The following is a 13,397-nucleotide window of genomic DNA, read 5'->3' on the forward strand; positions in this document are numbered from 1 at the left end:
TGTTACCATGAATTAAAAAAAAGTAGTTCGTGATTTACCAACCTTACTTGACGCTTAAGCTCAAGACTTCAAAACGCGAACTTTTTTATACGCCATAACTCACGAAACAACTTATAAACCGGAAACCAGTGTAAATGTTAGTGAATTAACCAGTACAGTTCCCGAGTTTTATCTAACATGAAAAGTTGTTAGCTTAGGATTTGGGTTAGAGTTATTAAAATGACAAAGAGTTATTAAGATGATGAGCAACAAAGGTGAAGTGTAAACAAAACCAAAACTGACGAAGTGAAGAAGAAGTGGGTGCTTCTTAACAACCCGTTCTGACTTCTTAACAACACGTTCGAGTGTATTGACTGATTAACTTATTGAACGTAAAGACTAGTTGTCGTGTTTCGGGCTCGCTTTAATTGTGTCTTGTCTCAGTACATATGAATATGCATGAACCTATTCCCCCTAATTAACATACATCACACTCCTCCCTTCTTAGCTTAAGGATCGTGGTCAAAAGATATCTAACTATTAACAACTCAAATACACTATAAGTCTTTCTTTTAACCTAATGTCTTCAACGCAATGTTCAGTCTCTTGTTTCTGTTTGTTCCTTTACAGTTCCTTTCTCAATCTTTCCCTTCCACTAGTCTTAGTGGCGGTTTCCGTATCCTAGTTGATCGTCGTAGTGTCTTAACTTCCTTGGGTACTTTCGTGACTTTGGTTGAAGTCCCTGCTTCCGGCTCTTGTGTCGGCACTGTTTTCTGGGTTTCCCCAGGCGGTCTTGCAGAAACATCTTTCTCCTCCTTTGTCTGTATCTTTGGCCTAGGTCTGTCACTTGCTAAGGTACCTTCACTTAATTCTGTCTCTATGTCGCGCTTTGGCACTTGATCTCTCGACCGATCGGGTACTATCTCTGGTCCCTCTGTCACAAGAACGGATCTCCTCAGATGATCCACGTGTCTCTTCCACACTCTTCCGTCCTGTAACACTACTACATACGATTTTGGTCCTGTCCGCTCTACAATAGTACTTGACCACCATGTCTCCTCCTTTCTTGGGTCTTTCACCAGCACTGGTTCTCCAGCGTAGAACTCTCGTAGCTTAACTTCCTTGTCGTGATACTGCTTCTGCTTACTTTGCATGTTCACTACCTTGTTTTCTGGGCTTGGTCGTACTAGAGCTAATCTTGTACGGAGTTCTCGTCCCATGAATAAGCTTGCTGGTGTACATCCAGTCGTTGGGTGTTTGGTAGTACGGTATGCCAAAAGGAAACGATCTATCTGTAGCTGCAAATTTTGTCCTGGTGACTTACTTGCCTTAAGGCTTCTCTTGAATGTTTGTACCATCCGCTCTGCAGCTCCGTTGCTAGCAGGGTGGTAAGGTGCTACCTTGATGTGTTTCACACCGTTTTTCTTGAGAAAAACTTCGAATTCTTCACTTCTAAACTGTGGTCCGTTGTCACTAACTATTTGTACTGGGATTCCATACTTGCTGAACAGGTCTCGGAGGACTTCAATCGTTGCTGCTGCTGTAGTACTCTTCATTAGGATGATTTCGGGCCATTTTGAATGTGCGTCCACTACTACCAAGTAGTTCTTGCCTTCTTTCTCTGCAAAGTCAATATGCACTCTGCACCATGGTGTATTCGGCCACAACCATGGCATTAATAGTGCAACCGTTGGTACACTCCTTGTCTGCTGACACCTGTGACAGTGTCTGACCGTGTACTCTATGTCCTCATCTATTTTCGGCCACCATATGTAGCTCCTCGCCATCTCCTTCATACGTACCATCCCGGGGTGAGCCGTATGCAGTTCCTCTAGCATCCCTTCACGGTGTTTACTGGGAATAACCACTTGTAATCCCCACATCAAACGGTCTTGCTCGATGGATAACTCGTGCTTACGTTGGACGTATGGCTTTAGCCGCATGTCGTCTACTTCTGTTGGCCATCCAGATCGCGTGTACTCCAAGACTCTGGATAGCACAGGATCAGTTCGGATTGCCTTTCTGATTGATGTGCTTGTGATGGGTAGTCCTTCGATGAACTTGCTCTCTACGTTGTAGATAGAGTTTTCCCTCGTTGATGAACCTGTGGCTAACAATGGCAATCTGGATAATGCATCCGCTGTTGCATTTTCTTTAGATGGAATGAACTTTAGATTGTAGTTGAAGGCTGATAGGGTTAAAGCCCATCTTTGTAACCTTTGTGCTGCTAACGTTGGCACGGCTGTTTTGGGACCTAAGATCCTTTCTAACGGTTTGTGATCAGTCAATATTGTGAATTGCCTTCCCCATAGGTAACTATGGAATCTCTTGACACCAAAAATTACTGCTAGCGCTTCCTTGTCCAGCTGACTGTAGCCTTTCTCGTGTTTGTTCAGTGTCCGCGATGCATAGGCTATTGGCCTTTGCAATCCGTCGTCGTATTTGTGCATGATGACTGCCCCCAGTCCATATGGAGAGGCGTCTGTTGCTATCAACAGCGGCAGTTTAGGGTCGTAATGCGCTAGTACTTTCCTTGAGGTAAGTTCTTGCTTTATTTTCTTGAAAGCTGACTCACATTCCTGCGTCCACTTCCACTCCTTGTTGCCCAGGAGGTCGTTCAATGGGTGTATAACACTTGACAGGTTCGGTAAGAACTTTGCGTGAAAATTCAGCATTCCCAGCCACGAACGCAGTTCTGTTACATTCTTGGGTGCTGGGGCCTTCGTCACCGCTTCTACCTTTTTCTCCGTTGGTTGGATACCTGCCGCTGATGTTTTTACTCCCATGTAGACTACTGAATCTTTCATGAATTCGCACTTCTCTGGCTTCACTCTCAGACCATATTTCTTGAATCTCTTGAAAACCTCTTCCAACGTTTCCAAGTGTTCCTTATCATTGCGACCGGTTACTAGAACATCATCCATGATACCACATGTGTGGTTTAAGCCTGCTAATACTTGGTCAATGAACCGCTGCCAGATTGCTGGGCTTGACGATATACCATAGGGTAAGCGCGTGTACCTGAATAGTCCCTTAGGCGTGTTTATTGTGACTAAGTTCTGGGACTCCACGTCGAGTAGCATCTGTTGATACGCACACTTCAGGTCAATCTTCGAAAACTGCTTTCCGCCTGCCATCTTGGTCTGGAGTTCTTCCGGTGTTGGTATCGGGTATTGTTCTGTATGAATTGCTTGATTCACGGTGCATTTGTAGTCCCCACATAGACGTACCGTTCCGTCGGTCTTGGGTACAACCACTAAAGGAGTTGACCACTCACTGAATTCTACAGCTTCTATGATTCCTTCTTGCTTCATCCTGTCGATTTCCTTCTCGACTGCTGGTCTAAGAGAGAATGGCACCGGGCGTGCCTTCAGGTGAATTGGTGCAACATCGGGTTTTACATGCAAGGTTGCCTTCGTTCCTTGTATAGTTCCTAGTTCTGGTTTGAAGATATCTGCGTACCTCGATTTCAGCTCCTCAACTGGTTCCGACCTCGAGTGGTAATGCACTTGCGTGAACAAGTTCTGCCAGTCCAGCTTGATGGCTCTGAGCCAGGATCGTTCCAGCAGGGGTGGAGCATACTTGTCTGCCTCAACAATGACTATCGGTAAAGCTGCAGACTGTCCCTGGTATTCGACATCTACCAGAATCTCTCCTGCTGTCTTCAAGGGTGTTCCCGCATATCCGCGAAGGCTTCGCGTTGTCTTCTTCAGCGGAATATGTCGAAGGTATTTCTCGTAATCCTTCATTGTCATGATGGAAACTGCTGCTCCGGTATCTAGCTCCATTTCTACCTTTGATCCTTCCATTAAGATCGGTATCTTGATCGTTCCTGTAAATTCTTGATGATCTACCTTAATCTTCTTCTTCACGTCCTCGTTGATCTCTACTGCATTTACTGGGTCGTACGGATCTGTATCCGACTCACTCTCTTCCACTTCGCTCGGCGTCTCGTAGTCGTCGTCTTGGTTAACGCTCTCTTCTACGAAGCGTACAGGTTGTTTGCCCTTCGTGGCTTTGTTTTCCTTCCTTACGTTGTCATTACCTCGGCCTTGCCCCTGTTTGTTCCTACATTGCGACTTTAGATGACCAATTTCATTACATTTGAAGCACTTAGCGTTTTTATGCCTGCATTCCGCAGAGCTATGATTCTTCATTCTGCACCGTCCGCATTTCCTTTCCGATTCCGTTGACTTTTTTACCATTCTTCGATTTCCCCGATAGCTCACTTTATTTACCATTTTACTCTCCTCACTCATGTCCTTGACATTCTTTTCTGCTGCTTCTTCTGTCAAAGCTACCTCTAGTGCTTTCTGGAAGGTGTAATTTTGTGCTAGTAGTTTTGTACGGATACTATCCGACCGCAAACCACACACAAATCTGTCTCTTAAATTCTCTTGCAACTGATCTCCTTTAAAATCACAAGTCGCTGCCATTTTCTTCAAATCTGCTGCAAATCCGGTGATGGACTGTCCCGTTGTTTGCTTAGTGGAGTTAAAGCGAAATCTTTCAGCGATTACCAGCCTTTTTGGTTTAAAATGTGCTTTTAGTATTCCACATAGCTCCGTGAAGCTCTTCTCACTCGGTTGTTGTGGATAACACACGTCGCTCAAAATCTTGTACGACTTGTTCCCTATGCTGCTTAATAGGATAGCTTTTCTCTTTGCTTTGTTTTCTTCCCTATCCCCAATATCCCCGGCTATAAAATACTGACATAACCTGTTGATATAGCTATCTATATCACCTTGATTGGGGTCAAATTCTTCGAAAACACTTCTCGCCGCCGCCATGTTGTCGCTGCTTTTCTCGCTTGAACTCTGTCCTTGGCTTCGTAAATTCCCTTTGAATTCGCCTTAAAACAGTTCTTCGTTGTTTTATCCTCGGCTCCGTAAATTCACTTTGAATTTGCCTAAGAAAGAGTCCTGAAAATCTTGATTTTCATACAGAATCCTCGTCGCCAGTGTCGTGTTTCGGGCTCGCTTTAATTGTGTCTTGTCTCAGTACATATGAATATGCATGAACCTATTCCCCCTAATTAACATACATCACACTAGTAAATTGTAAATAAATGAAACAACCTAGTTAGAAAAGCGATCAACGGTATGTTTTAGGCAAACTCGCCCACGCTTTGTTTCTGACTTCTTGAATTCGCCGTGAGACGCTGAAATAACTTGCCCGAGGAACGATGACCGAATTTCCTGGTTTGTTTTTTTTTGTACCATGGTCACTCAAATAAGAAGACAGTTTGGTTAAAAAGTTTGACATAAAGTTTAAAAACCGATTCAAGATGCTGTAAAATTTAAGAAACCGACTAGGCGGCATGAAATATAAAGCTATGGCGTCAGGCGTCCTTTGACCGATAATACGGATATATAAACTTTGTGTTCTAAGAAGTATTTATATGTCAAGTAAGCTAAATAATGATAAAAAAAAGTCTAGAAGTAATTCATCTGAGGCTTAATAAGGCTAAAGTTACATTGCTTTATAAGTTGTTTCGTTCGTTAGCGAGTTAGCGTAGGCGAGTCCGTTATGGCGTATAAAAAGTTCGCGTTTTGAAGTCTTGAGCTTAATCGTCAAGTAATCACGAAGGTAAATCACGAACTACTTTTTTTTAGTCATGGTAACATATTTCTTAAAGTGATTCTACACGTGGGCGAATTGGCGTGGGCGAATTAGCAAATGCATGATCGATGATTTTATGCGTGGGCGAATTGGCGTGGGCGAGATGGTCCGTGGGCGAAATGACTGTAAACTGTGACTCAATGAAAGGGAGTTTATGTATTTATGTGAACTAATCCATGGTATCTTATGCAAAGGTGAAGGTTATCATCCAGTCTCAGCATGGCAAGCCATGTAAACTGCGCCTGCTCCAATTTATAACAAGAAAAGATGAAAGCGGCAGAGCTCATCACCATGGAGGAAGCAAAGGAAGTGTCTGACTACTTGAAGTCATTGCTCATGTTTTCATTTCCAGCCAATTCATAGTTCCTTTGTTATTTTTAGAGCCTCCCTCATTGAAAACCTTATGCCGCATGACCTTATACTACACTGAAGGCCGTAATACCTGCGACCAAGATGGGTATTACGAGATGTCAGTCCTGCAGCATAAGAAAGCAGCAAGCACTGGGCCACTAACCATTTAAGTTAACACCGAAGTGATGTAGTAAATTCCACCGATAGATGTGACTCATAACACCCATTGATCTTGATGTTCTTGTTTAACAGACCATGAAGATGCTTATGGCCTAGAAGAGGGTGGTCAGGCCCTTCCCCCTCAGAACCAATGAGGTTAAGGGGTTTGATCACCTGTTCCTCAATAGCTTAAGCAGTCCTGGGCAAGAGATTCAAAAGCACTAAAATGTGGAAGGTAGGTTTTTCCCTAACCCTCACACTAACGCTTTCCTTGTGACAATTAAAATTGTATTCATGTTTCTAGATGTAGGTAACCCACTTAAAGGGGAACGGGGCAAGTGATGCCCAGCTGGCAGACCTGGCTCCCCTGATGAAGCACTCTTGGCGTGTCCATGATGGCTGTTACGAGCTTACGCTCACAAGCGGCCAGGCCAAACGGGCATGCCTAACAATCAACCAGGAGTTCAGGGTAAGTGTGTCTTGAACTAAATCTTGGAAATGACATTAATATCTTCTAATCCTTGGTGTCATGATTTCCTAAAGGAAGTCAAGGCCTGCCCACCACCTCCATCCTCGAAGCCCTCGCCCAAGAAGAGGAGGAGACGAGATGAAGATGAAGTTGAGCAGCCAGTTTGCGCGTCCCCTCACAGAAGGTAAAAACTTCATTTGCCGATTCGATATACTGCTATAGTATGGTAATTTTCCCCAGTCCATTTTTATACAGATACCACGGCGCGAGAAAGGAATGAAGGGCATTTTGCAAAGAGACCGATTTCCGAAAGCTAGTGAAATACGTAATCCCTTACCGGCGGCTTGGCTAAGCTGAGACAGCTTTTCAATCTCTACGAGTGCGCCGACTGGCGTGCAAAATGCATAGAGAAGGTTCGAAACATGTTTAAGATCAAAAGAAAGTAGTTTTGTTTAGAGAAAGTTCAATGAATTAGAGTGCTCGCACTAAACCCGTGAAACAAATATCAATTTTTAGTGCTACTGTAAATAGTGATAATCAAACAATAGGAAACAAAGAATTCTGTATGAATTACTTCTAATTAATATTTAGCTACTAAATATCATTCACGGGTTTAGTGCGTGCACTCTAATACGAATAAAACGGAAAAACTGATGAAAGTACGAGGCTGCAGAGGCCATTAACTTGTTTATTGCCTACTAGTAATAGAAGACCTCCTCGGCTCGGACGTAGTGTTTTCACATTACAGACTAAGTGTCATTCCCTTGAGAATAAGATTCTTTGTTTGTGTTGTGTCTTAAACAAAGGAATGATCCTCTGGTGAATGGTACGTGAAAACATTATGCCCAAGCCGATTAGGTCTATGCCTTGGCACTATAGATTTTTATATATCAAATGTCATAATTTCTAAAGCGCCTTCATTATTTGTTAATGTTAATAAAGTGATATCATCATTACAACAATTGTGATAAAGCGGTGACAAAATGAGTTTAATGAGAGGACTTGTCTCGGAAAAGGAAAAAGTCAACTGGTAATACCGTTTACGGTATGTTGGTTCGAATCCAACATGACTTCCAATGAGACAATGAGATATAGACGTTATTCAAAAAGGGGGAATCCTTTAAAGTAATGCTTTGTAGTTGTTTTTGAGTGCTCATCGTAAAGCCTACTCTCTTGAAAATACTTGGTAGCAGTTTGAGTGACAACCGTTGAATATTCAATGAGATATAGACCTAATCCCAAAGGGGGGAATCCTCTAAAGTCAGGTTGGCACTTGCTGCAATGATATATGGAAGTAATTCAAGGGGGGAATCCTCTAAAACGACATTTCATAATTGTTTTTGAGTGCTCATCGTAAAGCCTACCCTCTGAACAACACTCCTTTAGAGAATTAGTGAAAACCATTGAATATTCAATGAGATATGAACGTTATCCAAAATAATATTGACATTGTTAAACAACAATTGATACATTCGATGAAACTTGTGCCTTGCTTGTTCCAAGAAAAACAAATAAAATTCACTACAAAAATGGCTGCCATTACCTCGTAGGAATCAATGAATCGTACCAAATCATGTTTGAAACGTTGTTCAAACGTTTTCCAGTAACGATTAAAAGTCGTAAGCAGTCAAAAACAGAGCAACCAAGTTGACCAGCCTGTACGCGGGACTTCGGATAACATCGGCTATCCTCGCCATGCGCCGCTAGCTGTGCACGTGGGATCCGAAAGTAGTCCGAAGTTTTACAACCTTTACACCAGGATGAACTTCGTCATTTAACTTTATTTTTCGCTAGTCAAATAGGATATGAAGTATATATGGGTAAACTCAATGGCAGTGTCTACTGCTAATTAATATGTAGTAGACACAAAAATGCTAGAGCAATTATTCGCCCTATTAGGCTCAGTGACTATTGCGTCATTTGTTCATGTGTTCATTTGTTCATCGGTCCATCGGTCCATCGGTCCATCCGTCCATCGGTCGATCTGTTCATCAGTTCATCAGTTCATCACTCCATGTGTTCACCTGTTCATCTGTTCATCTGTTCATCTGTTCATCGGTCCATCTGTTCATCTGTTCATCTGTTCATCTGTTCATCTGTCCATCTGTCCATCTGTTCATCTGTTCATCTGTTCATCTGTCCATCTGTTCATCGGTTCATCGGTACATCTGTTCATCTGTTCATCTGTTCATCGGTCCATCTGTTCATCGGTTCATCTGTCCATCTGTCCAGCTGTTCATCTGTCCATCTGTCCATCTGTCCATCTGTTCAATTGTTCACCTGTTCACCTGTTCATCTGTTCATTTGTTCAATTGTTCATTTGTTCAAAACATACAAATCTGTAAGATTAAGTCATCAATAACCTAGTTCAGATCAAAAAGTAATCGTGCATTTAAATAGAAAAAAGCTATAGCAAATAACTTTACTTGGAGAATCCGGGTATCGATCCCGGTACCTCTCGCATGCTAAGCAAGCACTCTACCATTTGAGCTAATCCCCCTTGTTCTCGTAAGGTACTTATGTTAGTTACGCTACTGTCACATTACTCTACTTAAAGGGTTAGATATTGTATAACTGTTTTATCGATATCACTCGAGAGGATGGTCAAATGTATAGATGCACCCATCCTTGGGTAAAAACGACATGAGATCGGTTGTTAAAAAGTCCTTAAACCAAATACTAAAAAGAACTTTGAACCTCAAAAGCCAAATGCATTATTTGTGTTTATTATACGGCACACTAAGTCCCATGTATCGCTCGAATTATGACCGCTTTCACTTGAATTGGTGAAAATATATTTAATATATTTATATATATGATAACAGGGAATTTACGATTGGGGTATGTTTCGTTGATTTTATCCGATGAAATACGCCATTTGCCAAAAATGAAAAAGGGAGTAAAATTTTCCAATTTTTCTTGAGTCCTACGCAGGGATGGGAAAGGGTTGAAGAAATAGAAAACGCGCGCGCGTGCTGTGTGCTGTCATAAAGCACGCGGGGGTTGGCAGAACACGAGAGTGTTAGGAGAAACACAACGCGTAGCGGAGTGCTTCTGGACACTTCTCGAGTGTTCTGCCAATCCCCAAGTGCTTTATAACGGCACACAGCACAGCACAGCAAGCAAGTTTTTTATTTCTTTTATAAAATACAAATTACAATAATAGATAGGAATAAAGCAACGGAAAGCGCGCGGGTGCAATGTGCTCTCATAAAGCACGCGCTCCAAACCAATCGAGAGCGCGACATTCCTCCAAACCAATCAGAGCGCGACATTCATAACAGTTTTTTTTATTATTTTCATTGTTATGGGAAAGGAATAAATGATAGAACATAGATGGGAAAGGGATAAATGATAAAACATAGATGGGAAAGGGATAAATGATAGAACATAGATGGGAAAGGGATAAATGATAAGGTCTTATCCACACACCTAATCCATTTGCCGATACTCCTTGGCCATAGAAGGTTAAGACCTCTTTATCCTTTGGCAGATCTTTCCGGGAGAGAGGGGACAGAACGTCTGAGCGGCTCAGCGGATTCGTACCAAGTGAGTAATCTAATCGATTATCATATATTAGCAACGCGAGACCGATGAGGATAGAGCTCATTTTAACTCCAGTCAAACTTACAAAAATATGTACTCACAAGAAATCAAAGGAAATAATAATAGAAAGACTTTGGAGAGACTCGAACTCTCGACCCCTGGTTTACTAGACCAGTGCTCTAACCACTGAGCTACAAAGGCACAGATATTAAGATTCTATCATAAGAAACATTTAGACAAAGATGGCAATAGAAGTGTAGAATATTTAAGACGTGGATAAGCTGGATGAGCTTTGCTTCACGGGTGCTTCGTAGAACGGTGTGCGGTCTAAGTTGTTCCACATTGATCGAGCTGAATGTTCATCCCCAGTTTACTACACACTAGTCAGGCTCTATAACCACATGAAGCACAACCATGGGTTAGTAGTCTTATGAACATAGCGCGACGTGAATTCTACATCAATTTTACTGAGGAAAAATAACTGACAAATGTAAGCTTTTCCGTGCCAGTACGAGCTTGTTAAACCAGTCAAGGGATGATGGTATTCTACCACATTTGCATGCTGCAGGTTCTCATGGGAGGCGTCAATTTCCTTGTTGAGCAAGGTGGAGTTTCGAATGATCCACGCTCGACTTGACTTTAAGAAGTACCTTATTTCTCGTTCTCGCCAACCTTCTCTGAGAAGTAAGTACTCTGCAGAGGTACATCAATAGCGCAGCGCACTGATTCTAAAAATAGCTTTAACATTCAAACAAACATTGCATTCTGTTTAACAGAAAGTAATCATGCATTTGAATAGAAACAAGCTTCAGCAAAAAGCTTTACTTGGAGAATCCGGGTATCGATCCCGATACCTCTCGCATGCAAAACGAGCGCTCTACCATTTGAGCTAATCCCCCTTGTTCTTTGAAGTTAATCATGTTAGTTACGCTATTATCACATTACTCTCAGGGTTGGATATTGCATAAATGTTTAATCGATATCACCTGAGATAGGATGTCAAATCTATAGATACAAGTATCTTTAGGTATAAAAGACATGAGGTCGGTTGATAAAAAGTAAGACTTTTAATCTCAAAAAGCAAAGGCATTATTTTTTATAAGGCACACTAATAGGCCCTTTGCAGCTCAGTAATCACGTGCTGATTAATTCACTGAGAGCAAATGAATAAACATCTTGTTTCCCATGGGTGAAATATACTGGTGAGCAAACAAACTTTCTACAACCTGTTTCGAGAGATCGTACTAAACTACATTAGGTAACACACTGGATACATACTTTTCATTCAGTTCTTTACAAGTAGCTAAAAAGAATCACCAATTTAAAATAAAAACAAAAAATGTTCTCACCAGTACAGACAGGTGACCGTTAACTGCAAAGGGCCTATTCCCCATGTATCGCTCGAATCCTCATGTTCGGTGGAAAAATTATGCCAAAACATTTCCCACACCGGGAATCGAACCCGGTCCACGGCATACAAAATTGAAAAGGAGTTTAAAATGTTTCTAATTATTTGGCAGATCCTCACACAGAAAACCGTGACTCGAAATAAAAAGGAATGACAACCTGAAAAACAACGAAAAGACATGACGAAAAGAAGAAAGGAATAAAATACAATAACGGCATAGCAGAGCAAGGTTTCGATCCTTGGACCTCTGGGTTATGGGCCCAGCACGATTCCACTGCGCCACTCTGCTGACAACTATTTTACTATGAATAGAATTAATAGGAGCAATCAACCAAAATGAATCTTTATAAATTGAGTAGGGGGTTTAACTTTTTTTTAGCCCGCGAACTGTTAATATCCCAGTAGTAATAGGCGCCATAGGACTTCCCCTTGACTTTTCAACTGCTTCATTTCATTTTATTCGTTCAACTGTTTACTTTTCTATTCTATTCATTGCGGTTCTTGTTTTCTTTTTGTTTTTTTAGTGTTATTTTCTTCCGTTTTAGAAACGTTTGCAGTAGCTGAAAATCGTGATGCAGCATAAAGTAGCTTAAGTTGTGCAATTTCTTCTGTCTACGGCCATACCACCAAGAAAAAACCGGTTATCGTCCGATCAACGAAGTGAAACTCGGTAGGGCCAGAGTAGTACCTGGATGGGTGACCACCTGGGAATAACTGGTGCTGTAGACTTCTTTTCATTTTATTCCCCTTGACTTTTCTATTGCTTCATTTCACTTTATTCGTTCAACTTTTAATTTTTATGACTCCATTCATTGCGGTTCTTGTTTTCTGTTTGCTTTTTTAGTGGTATTTTCTTCCGTTCTACAAAAGTTTACAGCCGCTTAAAAATCGTGAAGCAGCATAAAATAGCTTAAGTTGTGCAATTTATTCTGTCTACAACCATACCACCGAGAAAAAACCGGTTCTCGTCCGATCACCGAAGTGAAACTCGGTAGAGCCAGCGCAGTACTTGGATGGGTGACCACCTAGGAATAACTGGTGCCGTAGACTTATTTTCATTTTATTCCCCTTGAATTTTCGATTCCTTCATTTCACTTTATTCGTTCAACTTTTTTAATTCAGAACTTGATTTCACCTTTTCGACCTTCAGGTGCAAATGTGGACATTGTCAAATCATGGACAGAGAGCTAGAATGCGTTTGTTGCCACGAAATACAAGAGGGGATGGGCTCGGATATCAAATAAGAACTCGTAATTTAGGCTCGTAATTTACTTATTGCGCATGTTCTTATTTGATATCCGAGCCCATCCCACACGGCGCACTGCCACATCTATCTAGTACTACTTTTTCGTGGGATTGCCAGTTCACTAGATACACTGTGCTGACGAGGCCCAATACAGGCCGAAACAGCTGTCCACAGTTTCTAGTTGAGCTGGCTCATTTTTTACGCGACTTGAAGTTGTGAAAGGCTTGTATGGCACTCTTCTTCAGTCGTTTCATCTAAGGCTCGTAATTTACTTATTGCCCATGTTCTTATTTGATATCCGAGCCCATCCCACACGGCGCACTGCCACATCTAGACAGTTAGTTAGATGGCGTTGGGGAGTCTTGGGGAAAGAAATAAGGGTTGTTTTGCCGTCTTGTGCTGTCATGTGTATACGAGCCCACTTTCCACCTCCAGGCTTAGAAGAAGAATTTGAATTTGTTGGCTTTCGTTATTCAGATGAATAAATAGATGTATAGAAATGACAGTTTGAATCAGGGTTCGACACTAGTGTCACAGTGGAGCAGTATAGTCCTAAAGTCTTTTTTCTTATCCCAACTTCACAATAAGATATTTACTACTGGTCAGAGTTAAACTGG

At 41.7% G+C, this 13,397-nt stretch overlaps 1 non-coding gene and 2 pseudogenes across 1 annotated transcript; 2 read left to right on the forward strand and 1 right to left on the reverse strand.

Moving 5' to 3' along the window:
* Positions 1–10,254: 10,254 nt before the first annotated feature.
* Trnat-agu (transfer RNA threonine (anticodon AGU)) lies at positions 10,255–10,327 on the reverse strand. The gene has a single exon. It is a non-coding gene; the product is annotated as a tRNA-Thr (tRNA).
* Positions 10,328–12,144: 1,817 nt separating this feature from the next.
* On the forward strand, positions 12,145–12,263 carry LOC148907683 (5S ribosomal RNA; annotated as a pseudogene).
* A 202-nt stretch (positions 12,264–12,465) lies between these two features.
* LOC148907684 (5S ribosomal RNA) lies at positions 12,466–12,584 on the forward strand (annotated as a pseudogene).
* The last annotated feature ends 813 nt before the right edge of the window (positions 12,585–13,397 follow it).

Source organism: Actinia tenebrosa, unplaced genomic scaffold, assembly GCF_029948245.1.
Source record: "Actinia tenebrosa isolate PJP-AT-01 unplaced genomic scaffold, QUT_ActTen_1.0 PGA_scaffold3__52_contigs__length_22856419, whole genome shotgun sequence".
NCBI lineage: Eukaryota > Metazoa > Cnidaria > Anthozoa > Actiniaria > Actiniidae > Actinia > Actinia tenebrosa.